Source organism: Brienomyrus brachyistius, unplaced genomic scaffold, assembly GCF_023856365.1.
Source record: "Brienomyrus brachyistius isolate T26 unplaced genomic scaffold, BBRACH_0.4 scaffold39, whole genome shotgun sequence".
Classification (NCBI taxonomy): Eukaryota; Metazoa; Chordata; class Actinopteri; order Osteoglossiformes; family Mormyridae; genus Brienomyrus; species Brienomyrus brachyistius.
This window is the reverse complement of record NW_026042314.1, coordinates 966,091-983,694: the sequence shown is the minus strand read 5'-3', so window position 1 is coordinate 983,694 and position 17,604 is coordinate 966,091. Positions and strand designations below refer to the sequence as shown.

The 17,604-nt window shown below is 45.0% G+C and overlaps 1 protein-coding gene across 5 annotated transcripts in view; it reads right to left on the bottom strand.

The window, feature by feature from the left end:
* The window catches only part of LOC125722471 (NACHT, LRR and PYD domains-containing protein 12-like), a 243,911-nt gene that overhangs the window by 183,932 nt on the left and 42,375 nt on the right, over positions 1-17,604 (bottom strand). The gene's annotated exons all lie outside the window — the stretch shown is intronic.

Genomic DNA, 17,604 nt, shown 5'->3' with positions numbered 1-17,604 from the left:
GTGACCCAGGCGGAGACTCGAACCCGGGTCCCAGAGGTGTGAGGCGACAGTGCTAACCACTGCACCACCATGCCGCCCCCACAAGGCTATAAGCCACCACAAAAAAAATATATAGTTCTCATAACATCAGTGCAAGTGGGAGGGGCCATCGCGTCCAAACCGTCCGCATACCTGGATAATTCAGTCAATCACCAATATAGTTTTGTCTAATATTTCCAGCAGTAAAACAACTAGACAGCTTTTATCGGAGTAACTTTGCATTGTAAATGAAAACCATGCCACAGGTCTGATAAATAAAATATTATGGCACTTGAGTGGCGAAGAGATCATGAGGCAGATTGCAAAGTTCAGTTACTGGCATCTTTAATAGTGCGACTGTTAAAAGGACAGTTGGCAGCTTATAAAACTTATTCTGGAACAGAAAAGAATAAATCCAACAAAACGGAATACATATGTGTGATGCCCGGCCCGTCCGCTCCTCGTGTGTGCTACGCCCCCTGATTACCCACGTGTTCTTTCATGATTGTACCCAGCTGTGTCCGATTATTTTCAATCAGTCCTGTGTATTTCAGTCCGTGTCTTACCTGAGTCCTTTGTCTGTTAGTTGGCGTTTCATGTCTCCTGCTCCCTGTTTATTTATTAAATCCCTGGTTTACCCCGACTTCCGCCTGCTTCCTGCCCGTTCGCCTCGCACGATCGCCGTTCCGTCCGGCTTTGAACGTGACAATATGAACCTTTACTGTCACTGTCACCTATGTTCATTTTCTAAGCTGGTGGAAACACAGGCAGGTTCTGAAAAGGTATCAAGTGACAACCAGCCAGTGTTGTGCATGAACGAGTTCAAAAGAACGCGTTCATTGAACACGTTCATATTTCAGTGAACTTTGAACTGAACACAACTTATTAGTAAATCAAGAACTTGAACGTGAATTTTATGTGTGATGAACGGCGTAGACGTCGTTCACTGTTAGAATGCAATTAAACATCGGGATTTATTTTCACCTGATGAGTCGAGTGACAAGGTCGGCTCACACATTTAAACAGCATGTTGCGTTGTCACTCAAGCACTAGCGAAGGGCTCCTCCGCTCGAAAAATAAAATGCTCAGGCTGACTCTCGCTCAGCGCTTGTGTGCAGTGCATCTTGGGTAACGTAGTGTAAAGCCAAGGACAGTCGAATCTAATGTCTTTTGCTTCACACTCCGTTTCCCATAATGCACACACACACTTCTCCAAGGGCACAGCCTTGGAAACGCATGAGCGCGAAGCGAACTGCTGCAGCAGTAACCATGGCAAGCGCAGAGGAGGAAAGCTCAACCACCAGTGGAGCTGGCACAGAAAACACGGATGATGCTGGCTGTAACTTTGACAAGGTTTTTTTTTTTGATAAGGAATTCATTGAGGTTATCAGTAATTTAAAAGCTGAACTTGCTGAGCTTGACTTTGTATGCACAACAGCTGACTGCTGGTCAGCTGTCAACAAAGGATTCATGGACATCACAATTCATTGGCTTGATAAAAATGATGTGTTACTCAGGAGACCAGCAGCCCTTGCATGTCGTCGTGTCAGAGGGTCACACACATATGATGTCCTGGCTAAAGTGCTGACAGATGTGTACAAGGAATTTAAAATTCAAAACAAAATTGTGTGCACAGTGACTGACAATGCTTCCAATTTCGTCAAAGCATTCAGCTGTTTTGGAGACAGTGTTGTTATTAGAGCAGCTGATGAGGTGACTGAAGGCAGTGACACAGGATCTACCCCTGCTGAGAGCTCCGATGATGAGGACGATGGTCTTGAGCCTGCACCTCTGTCAGAGTTAGAGGATCCCTGCCTCCCACCTCATAGAAGGTGCATGGCCCATACTTTAAATCTTGTTGCCACAGATGCAAAGAATGTAACGGATAGGCTGTACAACAAATTAGCGAGGCCTGTATTTTCCAAGGCATCTGCTCTGTGGAATAGGGTGAAAAGGAGTGCGAAAGCCTCAGATTTTGTTGAGTAAAAGCTAAAGATTGGCTTTGTCACTCCGAACGACACACGTTGGAATTCTATGTTCCTCTCAATGCAGCGCCTGGCTCACATAGCCACCTTGACTCCCCAGACCAGCAATCTAACAGTGCCATTGGATGCCACTCCTGAGTATGACAGACTCCTTCTGCACACCATCTGTGATGAGTTTAGGCTTCGTCGATTCACTCCAGAGGAAATAGACTTCATCAACAAGTTTGTGAGTGTGATGGGTCCCTTGGCATGTGCTCTGAACATCCTTCAGGGGGAAAAAAACACATTCCTCGGCTACCTGGCTCCTACCATTGTGCAATTGAAAAATGATTTGGATGGTCTGTTGGATGAGAGTTCAAAGCCTACAGCTACACAAGGTCTGACAGCATGCCGCCCCCTCATCCAAACCTTGATGCAGTCACTCTCTAGAAGACTGGAAGGCTGTCTTGAAAACAAAGATCACATACTGGCAGCCATACTACTCCCAGTGTTCAAGCTGGACTGGGTGGAGGATCAGAGTAAGCGAGTGCAGTACAGATTGATGTTGAGGGAAGAGCTGCGATCTATGAATGTGCCTGAGTCTGAGCAACCCCCTGATGACCTTGAGGGGAAAACGAGGGCTTCATCCTTTTTTAAGTTCAAGCAAAGCCCATCAGCTGTCAATAAGTCTGAGGTGGACATCTATCTGGACGCCCCAACCACTGACGAGTTTACTGAATACATGCTGCTGCCCAAACTGAAGAAGCTCTTCATCAAATATAACACAGCAATCCCATCAAGTGCTCCAGTGGAGAGACTCTTCAGTACCGGTGGCCAGATATTTTGCGTTGTCACTCAAGCACTAGCGAAGGGCTCCTCCGCTCGAAAAATAAAATGCTCAGGCTGACTCTTGCTCAGCGCTTGTGTGCAGTGCATCTTGGGTAACGTAGTGTAAAGCCAAGGACAGTCGAATCTAATGTCTTTAGCTGAGGAACGTGGGTGAGACCCGCATTGCTGGCTCCTTGTATCTCTGTCCCACTGTTGAGTGTCTTACCGACCCAAAACTTTGCTACTAAGGTTCCAGTGAAAAACAGCGCAGAGCTGGTCATTAATTTCAGTATGTTGTTGCCCTTGTGGATGGAGCAGACTGTGTAGCTGTCAGCCATTCACACGTCCATAGCATGAATGACTTGTATATGAACATAGTCACATAGTCATGTGTTCCTTAATGACAGGAATACCTCCTGAGAAATGCATCCTTAGGTGATTGTGTTGTTTTGTGAACATTATAGAGTGTACATAAACAAACCGAGATGGTACAGCCCACTACACACTACAGTAAAATTTTATTTCATTAGTAGAAAGAGTACACCGTAAAATACCAGTAAAAAGTAAGGCATAGTCAATGCATGAACCAGTAACTTAGCTGTTTATTATCATTATAGAGTATTGTGATGAAGACTGTGATCGAGTGCCGTTACAGACTCTCTTTTGGAAGGGGGGGTGGTTAATTGACAAAGACTGCTGCCCTGACCCACCTGGAGATAATGAGACTGATGATGAGACTGAGGTTTTAATGGGGTGGGGGGCTCACCTTCGGAAATAAAACGTGCCAGAGAGAGAAGCAGGTTGGGGGCCGCTGGGTTGAGAGAATCTGTGGGTTGTTTTGTGGCGTTAGCGGTTGGTTAGCACCGGCGGTGCGGAAGAAACTGGGGACCACTCATTGACTGGAAGGAAGGTAGTGGGGGGGAAAGCTTCTGTAGGTAGCCAGGAAAGAGTAGACAAACACCAGCAGAATTACCCTAACTGCCTGCCGCTTACACTGGACGTACGCACTGCAACCAACACAGCCTTGGGACCTGCTCTGCAGCGAGACGGCGGGGTCTCACTGCGCGGACAGGGAAATCCGATTTTAATTCCTTCTGCGTTGTTTGTATGTGTTGTGTGTGGGCGGGGGGCTATAGTGCAGGCTATGGCGGCTGCGAGGGCCATGTATGCATTTCAGAAGTCTGTTTATATCACGTGTGTATTTCCATGGTCAAGACTGCGACGTTTATTGCTGTGTAGACTCTCTTATTGTGGCCGTGCTGTGATGAGCTTGAATGATTTATCACTTTGAGATCGTAGCCTAACTTATTTCACAGGTGCTGTTTTTTTCTGTGTGCTGTGAGGCAGCCAACGTCAGCCCCTTGTTTTATGAACTGATTGAATAATAAAGTTTTGTTATTGCTTTAGTTTGCCTGTTTCTGAGTGCAGTGTTCTAACCTACAGGACCAGACCAGGGTATAATTAAAGGTGGTTCCAATATCGCCCTCTAGTGGTAAGCAAATGTTTATTACAGTATTATGTACTGTAGATAATTGTATTCATTTGTACGACTGGCCAGCATCACCAGAAACAGGAATTTTTCAGCTCCATTATAATCTAATGACACCATGTGATCCATCGCTGACCGAAGCGTCATTATGTGACACGTGGCTGTATGTATAAATATGCTGTGTGTTCAGTGGCTGATTGCTGCAGTCCATGTATTCAGAGATTACAGTGTGACACGGGGCTGTATGTATAAATATGCTGTGTGTTCAGTGGCTGATTGCTGCAGTCCATGTATTCAGAGATTACAGTGTGACACGGGGCTGTATGTATAAATATGCTGTGTGTTCAGTGGCTGATTGCTGCAGTCCATGTATTCAGAGATTACAGTGTGACACGGGGCTGTATGTATAAATATGCTGTGTGTTCAGTGGCTGATTGCTGCAGTCCATGTATTCAGAGATTACAGTGTGACACGTGGCTGTATGTATAAATATGCTGTGTGTTCAGTGGCTGATTGCTGCAGTCCATGTATTCAGAGATTACAGTGTGACACGGGGCTGTATGTATAAATATGCTGTGTGTTCAGTGGCTGATTGCTGCAGTCCATGTATTCAGAGATTACAGTGTGACACGGGGCTGTATGTATAAATATGCTGTGTGTTCAGTGGCTGATTGCTGCAGTCCATGTATTCAGAGATTACAGTGTGACACGGGCTGTATGTATAAATATGCTATGTTCAGTGGCTGATCTTGATTTTATCTGGCGAATGTTTTTACTAGGATAATAATGCTTGACAGATGGATCTTGGAGCTAGAATAATTATTAGAAAGTAAACTGTATTTCTGAGTTCTGGTGGTTTGGGGCCAGACTATGGTGGCTGAGAAAGCTCAGCGCTCAACTCAAAGTTAAAAATGCGCTGTAAATACAAAACAAACGCATGCAACTTCTAAAACTCACTACAAATACAGAAAACGCATGCAACTTCTAAAATGCGCTGCAAATACAGAAAACACATGCAACTTCTAAAACGCGCTGCAAATACAGAAAAGACATGCAACTTCTAAAATGTGCTGCATTTGAAAGTTAAAAATGCGCTGCAAATACAAAAAAACACATGCAACTTCTAAAACACGCTGCAAATACAGAAAAAACATGCAACTTCTAAAACGCGCTGCAAATACAGAAAACACATGCAACTTCTAAAACGCGCTACAAATACAGAAAATGCATGCAACTTCTAAAACGCGCTGCAAATACATAAAACACATGCAACTTCTAAAACGCGCTACAAATGCAGAAAACGCATGCAACTTCTAAAACGCGCTGCAAATACAGAAAACGCATGCAACTTCTAAAACTCGCTACATATACAGAAAACGCATGCAACTTCTAAAACGCGCTGCAAATACAGAAAACACATGCAACTTCTAAAACGTGCTGCATTTGAAAGTTAAAAATACGCTGCAAATACAAAAAAAACACATGCAACTTCTAAAATGCGCTGCAAATACAGAAAACACATGCAACTTCTAAAATGTGCTGCAAATACAGAAAACACATGCAACTTCTAAAATGTGCTGCAAATACAGAAAACGCATGCCACTTCTAAAACGCGCTGCAAATACAGAACACATGCAACTTCTAAAACGCACTGCAAATACAGGAAACGCATGACGTTTTTCAATAAGCGACCCACCAAAAATGCAAAGAGAACAGTAAAGGTATACTGGCTTACATACAACATTAATAATAATTATATGACATATTATTCCTAAGGAGTGGTGGTATGGTGGTGCAATGGTTAGCACTGTTGCCTCACACCTCTGGGACCCGGGTTCGAGTCTCCACCTGGGTCACATGTGTGCGGAGTTTGCATGTTCTCCCCATGTTGTCGTGGGGTTTCCTCCGGGTACTCCGGTTTCCCCCCACAGTCCAAAAACATGCTGAGGCTAATTGGACTTGCTAAATTGCCCATAGGTGTGCATGTATGAGTGAAAGGTGTGTGAGTGTACCCTGCGATGGGCTGGCCCCCCATCCTGGGTTGTTCCCTGCCTCGTGCCCATTGCTTCCGGGATAGGCTCCGGACCCCCCGCGACCCAGTAGGATAAGCGGTTTGGAAAATGGATGGATATTATTCCTAAGGAGTGGTGGTATGGTGGTGCAATGGTTAGCACTGTTGCCTCACACCTCTGGGACCCGGGTTCGAGTCTCCACCTGGGTCACATGTGTGCGGAGTTTGCATGTTCTCCCCATGTTGTCGTGGGGTTTCCTCCGGGTACTCCGGTTTCCCCCCACAGTCCAAAAACATGCTGAGGCTAATTGGACTTGCTAAATTGCCCATAGGTGTGCATGTATGAGTGAAAGGTGTGTGAGTGTACCCTGCGATGGGCTGGCCCCCCATCCTGGGTTGTTCCCTGCCTCGTGCCCATTGCTTCCGGGATAAGCTCCGGACGCCCCGCGACCCAATAGGATAAGCGGTTTGGAAAATGGTTGGATGGATTATTCCTAAGGTGGTGCAGTGGTTAGCACTGTTGCCTTACACCTCTGGGACCCAGGTTCGAGTCTCCGCCTGCGTCACATGTGTGCGGAGTTTGCATGTTCTCCCCATGTCGTCGTGCGGTTTCCTCCGGGTACTTGCTAAATTGCCCGTAGGTGTGCGTGTGTGAGTGAATGGTGTGTGAGTGTGCCCTGCGATGGGCTGGCCCCCCATCCTGGATTGCTCCCTGCCTCGTGCCCATTGCTTCTGGGATTGGCTCCGGACCCCCCACGACCCAGTAGGATAAGCGGTTTGGAAAATGGATGGATGAAAATTATGGTAAAAGGGCATTGAATAATGTGTTATTAAAATATAAAGTTAGAATTATTGATAAAGTTTGCTGTACCAGTATATAAATACACTTCAATGTAAGTTTTATGGTCTAGATTTCCAGTGCAGCATCCTTGAGTGAGCTGCAGAGATGTATTAACAGGCCCTCCAGCATGATCCAAACAGCTGCATGTTTTTATTTCACGAAGACTCTGGAAGACAAGGATAAAGTGATAGTCAATTATATTCAGTGGTATTTCATTTACAGAAAGTAATCTTTGAAATACTTGTTAATAAGTTCATCTTCTGAGGGGACATCGGACATAAGTCCATAAGTCCAAAATTTCCAAAACCCAGAAGTTTGTAAGACTGAAGTAGATAGAACAGTATTTGTATAAGGAAAAATGACAAAATAAAATCTAAAATCTAGTACCTGAAATTTTGGGTCTAAATATTGTAGTTAGATCCAAGTTAACTATTGACTTGGACTCGTACATTTCCGTTACCACGTTGCGGAACGAAGCAGGAAAGAAAAATTAACAAGGCTAGTTTCCAAAACTTTTCCAAAACTTTTTCTCTCTATCCAAGAATTCCAAAACTTTTCCAGGTTTTCCATGACTGCGGGTAGCCTGATTAACAGAAATCAAGCTAATACATTAACTAAAATCTGAGAAAAGACAATTTCAGGACTTCCCAAGCCAAACATTTAATTTTACCCTTGGATAAATTGATAATTATGGAATGACTTGCCTTTTATTTTGGAGTTTTAAGGATTGTTTTAAAATCCTTAATTAATCAAGGTGAGCAAATAATATAAAAGTATATATGACTAAGCAAAATAAATTTAAGTTAAACGTACCAATAGCATGTGCGGTTTGTAGAAAGGAGCCACAAAATGTTGGGATATTCTGCAAACATGATCTGATAAAACAGAGTGAAAGCTGCTTTAACTCACAAAGTCTACTTTGGCTGTATAAAATAATGTTTTAAATATCAAAACTTTGCTTTTAATCGGGAAAACTGCATTGTTCAAGAAAAATCTATGCAGAGTAATCAGTCATTGGCTGCTGTTTTATGATTAACCGGACTAGCAATTCTAGCTTACACTACGGCAGTTACAGTCATACGCATCACCTTTACCATTTACCACACAGCTTCTGTTTTAACAGTCAGTATAAGAGAACCTTTGACCTGTAAATTATCGCCAGTGGTTCCTTCGAAGAGTACGGCGTAAAAAAGCGTCCTCCGCAAACACTTCTGTTGTCTTTTGGCTCTATTTGGTTGTGTTGTGGCTACTTGCTGTGCGTTTTAAAAGTTGCATGTTTTCTGTATTTGCAGCACGTTTTAAAAGTTTCATGTGTTTTCTGTATTAGCAGCGCGTTTTAGAAGTTGCATGTGTTTTTTGTATTTGCAGCGCATTTTTAACTTTCAAATGGAGTACATTTTAGAAGTTGCATGTGTTTTCTGTATTTGCAGCGCATTTTAAAAGTTGCATGTGTTTTCTGTATTTACAGCACGTTTTAACAGTTGCATGTGTTTTTTGTATTTGCAGCGTGTTTTTAACTTCTCCAGTGCAGGCATGTATGGGCATGTTGATATGTAGAGATACAGGCATGTAGATATGAAGGTATGCGCAGGCGTGTAAATGTTCAGACATTCTGTAATATCCTTCTCACTGAAGGATGATGTGGACAGCAGAGTATGGGGCTATAACCCAGTTTTTACTGAGACCACGTTGCCACCGAACATATACACACTTTTGAACAGCAGGTAGACTAACTCTACCGTTTTTACCTTTATACTTATATTGCCCTCTACAGTCTGGGATGGTTCTTACCATAAGAATCTGATTTCTGGAATCTAGTAATGATATTGATCAACCTTGCATGCACCCATTCTTGTATGTGCAAGTGTAGGTGTGAACTGATTTGTCATTGGATGTGCTGGTAATTGATGCAGCTGGGGGGCATGACAGTGCCCCCCACCCCCCGACCCAAGGCAAAGGCAGGAGGAACCAGGAAAACGAGGCCACCCCAACACCCCCATGGCATAAGGGGTCAAAGCCACGCATCTCTGAGACAAACACCCATGCAACTCGGGAGGAAGCCTGCGAGGGACTAAGAGGGCGCCAAGGGGGGGAGGCCCAAAGAAGGGGAACGGGCAGCGAGTCCCCCAGTCCCGCCCGCGACCCCCCTACCGAGGCAAGCGGGTCCAACGGGGATGTAACTAGACCTTTTACAGTGGGGTGGGGGGCTAAGGCTGCCTGGGCACCTGCCCGTTCTGTCCGATGGGGGAGCAACCAGACCTTTTACAGTGGGGTGGGGGTGGCAAGGCTGCCTGGGCACCTGCCCGTTCTGTCTGATGGGGGCATAACCAGACCTTCTACAGTGGGGTGGGGGTGGCAAGACTGCCTGGGCACTTGCCCATTCTGTTTGATGTTGGTGTAACCAGGGGGGGGATAAGGGTCTCTGGGTACCTGCCCCATCTGTCTTACAGGGGCGAAACCAGACCTTTTACAGTGGGGTAGGGGGATAAGGGTGCCTGGGCACCTGCCCGTTCTTTCCGACGGGGGCGTAACCAGACCATTTATAATGGGGTGAGTGTGTGTTATGATCCGCAGTCTAGGGTTGAGGACCCACAGAAAGGTAAAGGGAAAGGAGAGGTGAAAACGAGACAACCAAGGGATGGGAAAAGGGAACACGGGACACAAAGAGGTCTTTTTTTGTATATTTATTCACAGACACATTTAGAAATACAAGGTGCAACAAACAGCTAGCGAACACGTCCCAAACTAAGCTAACTCTAAAGGTAATGAAAACAAGAGGAAACAAAATGACAAAGACTAAATCTAACTCCCTAACCAAAACCACAGTAAACACCACGTACGCATAAACAAAAAGGCAGTCTCTCCTTACGCACCTTACAGACATGTACAGAAAACATACAGGCCGAAACACGGTATCTGAACGGGCGAGGCAAAGAGAGCAGTCAGGAGCTAAGCGAGAGGTCAAAACCAGAAGACAAACAAACCAAAGGCAAAGGTACAAAAACAGACGGAGCAGAAAATCAGAAACTGGAAAACCAAACATACACAAAAGTCAATCAGAAGAAAACCAAACCAACACGGCAAGAGCAGAAGACAGAGCATGAGCAAGAGCTCAAGGTATATGTGCGCAGCAGATTTTATCCTCGTCGACCAGAACACAGGGTCAGAGGGCAGAAGAGGCGTGGCTGGGAATCGGGAGGCGGGCTGATGCTGCAGCAGGTGAGTGGAGCGAGTGGAACATAGGGCAGAAGACTGAAGTGTCCTGTACAGCTTCCCAAAGTACTTACGGCATGTAACACCCCCCACACAAGAGTGAACCCACAGGGTTCACTAACATACACAGACCCCAAATCAAAACTCGCATAATAAACAAAAGAGAACATAGAGAACCAAAAACAAAAGCAAACAAACAGACCACATCAAATAAGCAAAGGGTTAGGATCTCGAGAGGGCGTCGGCTACTAGATTGCTGGCACCTTTCTTATGTCTGATTTCTAAATTGAAAACTTGTACAATCAGTGCCCAACACATGAGGCAGGACAACTAAAGGATTATGGTTGGTATGTACGACCATTAAATTAGCACCATCTCCCACATAAACCTCAAAATGTTGTAAGGCTAAGAGAAGAGCTAGGGCCTCCTTTTCAAATGTGCTATGCTGTATGATAGCTGGTGTTTCACAATGTTTTTCGAAAAGTAACACACAGGATCATCCAAACCGTGATCGTCTTCTTGAAGGAGAACCTCTTCAATTCACGCGTTTGTGGGATGGAGAATGACCGGATAGCCAGTGGCTTCACCACACCATGTCCCACTAATTTTCCCAAGTAACTAACAGTATCCTGTCAGAAATCAAATTTTTCCAAGTTTAAGACTAACAAAGCCTCTTTTAAATGAGCAAAAAATAATTCTAGGGACTGCATCTGTTTGTCCCATGAATCTAAATATATAACTACATCATCTAAATACGCTTCACAGTTTGGGACATCACCCTGCACTTTTTGCATGAGCCACTGAAAAGTAGCCGGGGTATTACGTAACTCGAACGGCATAACAGTGTACTGAAGGAACACATCAGGGGTCACAAAAGCGGAAATTTCAGATGCTTGATGGGTGAGCAGAACCTGCTAATAACCTTTAAATAGATCTAGCTTGGTCACATAACAACAACAACAACAAATTTATTTTTGTATAGTGCATTATCACAGCATTACATTGTCTCAAAGCGCTTTACAGCACCCGCACCCAAAGCCCCCAGAGAGTAAACCATAGGTGACAGTGGCAAGGAAAAACTCCAAAGATGGAAGAAACCTTGGGAGGGACCAGACTCAAAGGGGGAGCCCATCCTCCAGGGGCCGGCAGGGAAAGTCAAATAGGAGAGATGGTTAAGTGCCAAGTCACACTGTCTCAATCATAAGATTTGAGAAATAACTGGAGAGCAGGGAGGTGATGACAAGCCAGTGCCAAGTCTTCTTCCAATCAGCAGGCAACCAGAGGTAAGGCAGCTGGTCATACATTGAAGATGACACAGGCAGAACGGCGAGCTGGATGCAGGGACGTCACTGGTGGTGGTATGCTGGACATCTTGATAGATTGAGGTCTCCAGGCATCACCCCCCAGGAGGAGTAGGGGAAATAAAATGTACAATTAGTCAAAGTAGAGGAGGCTATCGGCAGTGCTAAAAGCTAGATGAGTGCAATATGAAGTCTAATGTACAAGCTCCGGCAGATATGGCTATAGCAGCATCAGTAGGAGGGAGTGGCAAGTGGGAATGCAGGCATAGGGAGTCCCTGAAATGTCAGCACTCCAGCTCCACAAGTGATTGCGAAGCTAGAGTGACAGCACTGACAGTCCAGTTAATCAAAAGCCAATGGCACCGATCCCCACCCAAGCTCTACACCTCACACTATAGGTCTGACTGGGAGTGAAGAGTTAGCTAGAGCTAGAACTAGTGTCCCTATACGCCAAACTAAACAGGGACTTCCGAGTTTAATGAGGAATTCTGTGTTAACCTAGCCACGGATTCAAATAGGAATTTAGGACTGGTTTTGTTCATGTCTGTTAATCTTAAGAGATACACAGATCTAGCAGTCACTAGTGCTTGTCTGTATTTAGAGGCTCCCTTTCCAGGCAGATTTGAAAACTTCTAGTTTAGTTGAGCACCATTTGCGCTCTAGCTTGCATGATGCCTGTTTGAGTTCACGTGTATTATCAGAGTACCGGGGGCAGGTTTGTTATTGCTATGCTTTATCCTCTTAAACGGAGCTACAAGATCTAAAGTGCTGTGAAGGGATTTTTCCATGTTTGAAGTTGCCTGTTCAAGTTCATTTACACACGATGCTTCAGATGTAAGTCTGAAGGACTGTGGAAATTGTTTCATAAATGTTGTAGTTAGTGCGGTAATAGAACGTCTGATTCTATACTTTGGAGTGGTGGTCAACGGGAGGCTATACTGGATTTCAAATGTTAACAAGTAATGATCTGAGAGCAGAGGATTCTGAGGTATAATAGATATGTGATCCACCAGGACACCATGGCTAAGAATCAAATCCAGGGTGTGGTTACAGGCATGAGTAGGCCGACTACATTCTGACAAACACCTACAGTCTAGGATGGCAGAAAACGTTGTTGTTAAAGGATCACTATCTTTCTCCATATGAATGTTAAAATCACCCACAATAACGGCTTTGTCAGTACTGACCACCAGGTTTGTTAAAAAATCAGCAAATTCCTTAAGAAAATCACTGTACGGCCCAGGCGGTCTATACACAATAACCATGGTGATTTGGGGTGACGAACTAGAAAGAGATGAGCCAGCAAGGCTAAGAACAAGAGTTTCAAATGTGCTGAAACTCACACCACATTTCTCAGACACTCCTAAATTGGACTGAAAAATTGCAGCAACACCACCACCTTTGCGATTTGGTCGAGGGTTATGCTTATAACTGTATTCCACTGGAGTAGATTCATTTAGTGCCATGAATTCATTCGGTTTAAGTCAGGTCTCTGTAAGGTATAAGGACCAAGACTAAAATCAGTAATCATTTCATTTATTAGTAGCACCTTAGGAGCCAGTGATCTTACATTCGAAAGTCCAAGTTTTAGCCTTGCATTACACCTATTATCTAATAACAGTTTTGGTTTAATTATTATTAAGTTATTATGACATACACTACGGTGGAATAGACCTCCACGATTAAAAGTGCAGGGAACAGACACAGTCCCAGTAACATGAACCCTAGGTGACGACTCTAAGCGACTAGCAGGCGGTAGGTTATGCCGGTTTGCCTGCCGCCTGGACTTGGCTCTGGCTAGTCAGCGATTTGCCTGGAGACTATGAGCTATGCTGTTGGACAGGAGATCAGCACCAGCCCATGAGGGGTGAATACCGTCCCTCTTCAAAAGCCCAGGCCTACCCCAGAACACCCGCCAGTTGTCTATATAACCCTCACCATTTATTGGGCACCATTCTGACAGCCAGCGATGTAGCGACGATAATCTGCTGTACATTTCATCAGCACGTCTAGCAGGGATGGGGCCAGAGCGCGTTACTGACACACACATCTTCTTCGGAAGGCTGCACACCTCTTTAAAATTTGCCTGAGTGATCTCCGATTGCCTCAATCGAACATCATTAGTGCCAGCGTGGATAACAATCTGAGAGTATTTACTTTTACTTTTAGCCAGGACTTTTAACTTTGCCGAGATGTCGGTCGCTCTGGCACCTGGGAGACAATTTACTATGGTCACTGGAGTCGCTACTCTCACGTTTCTTAGAATAGAATCACCAATTACTAGAGCACTAGCACTGTGTCTCAGAGGGAGTTTCACTGAGTGGGGAGAACCTGTTGGAAACGCGGATAGGCGAATGGTGCCGGTGTAAGTTTGGTTTGGATTTATAACTATGCCGCCGGGTCGTCACCCACTCGCCTTGCTGCGAAGGCTCTGCTGCCGGAGCAGGGGGAGACTTACTGGCTATCGCGGACATATCCGGAGCCGCTAACACTGAGTCAATAAAACTCTCATTCTCCTGAATGTTATGTAACGTCCGGATATGTCCCTCTAACACTACAATCTTCTCCGTCAGCCTAGCGACTAACTGACACTGCTCACATGTATAAGTACCGCTAATGACTGGAGAAGAATAGCTAAGCATATTGCACACAGAACAGGAGACACGGTGTTGTACTTACGGTAAACAGGAAAACTGAGGCTTTAAGGCTTGAAGCACCTTCTTGATTGAACAGAGATCATGGGTCAGTGCTTGCGTAGGCCAGGGTTGGGAAATTTTTGGAGAATTATTAAGGATTATTGAGCTTGCGAAGCTGTTTCCCGATGAATTAATTAGAATTATAATTTAGGTGATATCTACAGTTTCAAAGTTAGCGCGCTAGCAACCAGTATCCCTCTCACAGGAAACAGCGGAAATGACGTCAGTCCTGTGAAGCACGTATCAAACTGCTGTATTTCCAAGTAAGGCTGTATGGGAGACTACTCAGCTTCCAATTACAATTACCTGGCAGACCCTATCTGATCGACACAATCTTCCATGCGTGGGAGCGGGAAAGCATCAGGTTTGGTCACGACGTTTACCTTTCGGTAATCAGTACAAAAACGGAACGTCTCGTCAGGCTTGGGGATGAGCAAACACGGGCAACTCCAGGGACTGCTGCTGGGAGCAGCGAGACTCGTTGTTAACAGGCTCTTAGTTTCTTGTGATAATAATGAACGCTTATGCAGGCTTAAACGGCAAGGGTGTTGTTTAACGGGGAGGTGACCGACAACATCAATATCGTGTTCTACAACAGAAGTACATGAAGGGGTATCCAAAAACGAGGAACGAAACCTACCTACAAGGGACATGATGTCAGACTGGGCGGCAGGAGGCAAGTGGGTTAACCTTCTGGAGTCGGCGGGGATCTGACAGAAATTTCGCCAAACCGTTTACATAACTACTTTTTGCCATGTAAACATTTAAAAAACACCCTCAGACACCTTGGATGGTCTACTTTTGAAATATATATTGGTCGAAACTAAATATATTTTTACAGCTTTGTGATATGAATAAACAGAACAAGAGTGACTGACTTAAGGGTCTGCATCTCGAAGCAGCTCTGATCGCCCTCCCACTTGCAAATAACGCTATTCGCATGATAATAGCATGATAATCCGATAGTTGTAATTGGGTAAAGAAATATGTGAATACGCCCATTGTGACTCAAATAAACAAGAGCACATGCCTGGGTGGTGTTTACAGTGATCGGCTACAATATGGCACACAGATGTGCTGCTGAAGCTTTGCGCCAGTGTTGCCACTTTCAACATATACCAGCAAGTCTCATACCTGTGTACACTGTAGCGCTGTTCAGTCGCGTGCGAATGCAGGTTAAATACGCAGTAATGCGGCTATTTAGAATGTGAATGTGAATAGCCATGTTATGGTGAAAGGGGCACTACACGGCCCCCATGCAGGTAAAACAAAGAAAGGTGACATGGTTTATTGTTTTGCCGATTTAACCTAATTTTAAAAACTTTAATACTTCCGACAATGGATGTTTTGAAAAGAAAACATTACGCTTTTAGTCAGTCTTTTTTCATGATTCTAGATAAAGATTTCAGTGAGATATAAACTGAAATACACGGGAAAGATACGCGGTCGACTATGCCCTCATTCCCAGAGCGTTAAAAATAAATTTTATAAATTTTATTTCCGTTAACTCTGCATAGGCACCACATCATATTTAGTGCTTTCTATAGCAGAGTTTTTCATTTTTAATTCCAATAAACTGTGAAAAATATTTATACTTTTGTTGTGTTTCAAACTGTGATGGCGAAGGTTTCTTTGGTGACAACCACTGCTTCTGAAGCGCTTTGAGGGGACCTCGAACCGAATGACCAAACACGAGCTCAGCAGGGCTAAACCCATTCGATTCCTGGACAGTTTCATAGATAGCAAAGAGGAGGAGGGGCACACCCTCATCCCAGTCTTTCCCTGCATCTAAACAGAAAGTGCGGAGCATGTTTTTAAACGTTTGGTGGAACCGTTCCAGCATCCCCTGGTGTTCTGGATGGTAAGCACTGGATACTGAGTGCCGAATTCCCAATTCACGAACCACTTGGGCAAATAGTTTTGATTTGATGTTGATACCTTGATCAGACTACATGTACTTAGGGAGGCCAAATGTAGTGAAGAATTTGATCAACTTCACTATAACGGGGATCTAAGACTGCGAATGGGGATAGCTTTCGGGAAACGAGTCGCAGTGCACATTAATGTAAATAGATAAATATTGCCCAAGCAAGTTTTCAGTAAAGGACCAAAGCGAAACAGATACAGAGAAGACAAAAGGTTTGAAGGCTGGCTACAACTTTCGTATCAGGGGTGCAGCACTGTTCCTACCAGCCACAACCTGTACATTTTCAATTCAATTCAATTTATTTTTATATAGCGCTTGATGAGTGTACCCTACGTGGAAGGGGCGCAGGCTTTTGTTCACCCATGCTCATCCTGCGTAATGCCACCTCCTTGTCAGCCTCTATTTCCACTACCCGAACACGGAGTAACTGAGCCTGGCACTCCAGCCTTTTAATCTCCAGTTTCAGCTCCCTAAGCCGAATTTTCAGCAGCAGGTCCTCCCTGGTTGAGCGTGGATCGCCCAGATCCATGCGAATCCTCAGCCCCAGATCGTTGCCGCTGACTTCCGCTGCAGCCAACAATCGCACGGGAGTGGATGCAACACTCGGCGAGCCGCCTAACTCAGGTAGGATGTCCTGTCGAATTAGCTTGTCCCATAGGACCTGTTTAATAGCCCACTTGGTAGCTTCAGCAGGAATCAAAACATTAAAGAAATCCCCTATTGTTTGCAGATCGTCGATCAGAACACAAAGCCAGGGTCAGAGGGCAGAAGAGGTGTGACAGGTCCAAGTCAGAGGGTGCAAGAGGCGTGGCTGGGAATCGGGAGGCGGGCTGATGCCGAAGCAGGTGAGTGGAGCGAGTGGAACATGGGGCAGAAGACTGAAGTATCCTGTACACCTTCCCAAAGTATTTACAGTACGTAACAGGGTGGTTAAGGTGCCTGGGCACCTGCCCCTTCTGTCCGAAGGGGGCGTAACCAGACCTTTTACAGTGGGGTGGGGGTGGTAAGTGTGCCTGGGCATCTACCCATTCTGTCTGACGGGGTCGTAACCAGACCTTTTATAATGGGGTTGGGGTGGCTAGGCTGCCTGGGCACCTGCCCGTTCTGTCTGAGGGGGGTAAGCAGACCTTTTACAGTGGGGCGAAGGTGGCTAGGCTGCCTGGGCACCTGCCCGTTCTCGTTCTGTCTGACAGGGGTATATAACCAGACTATAATGGGGGGGGGAGGGTTTAATTTTGTAACAAGACAACTACTTTACTTAACATTTACATTACATTACTTAATCAAATATATTAATTTACTTTAATCCACTGAAC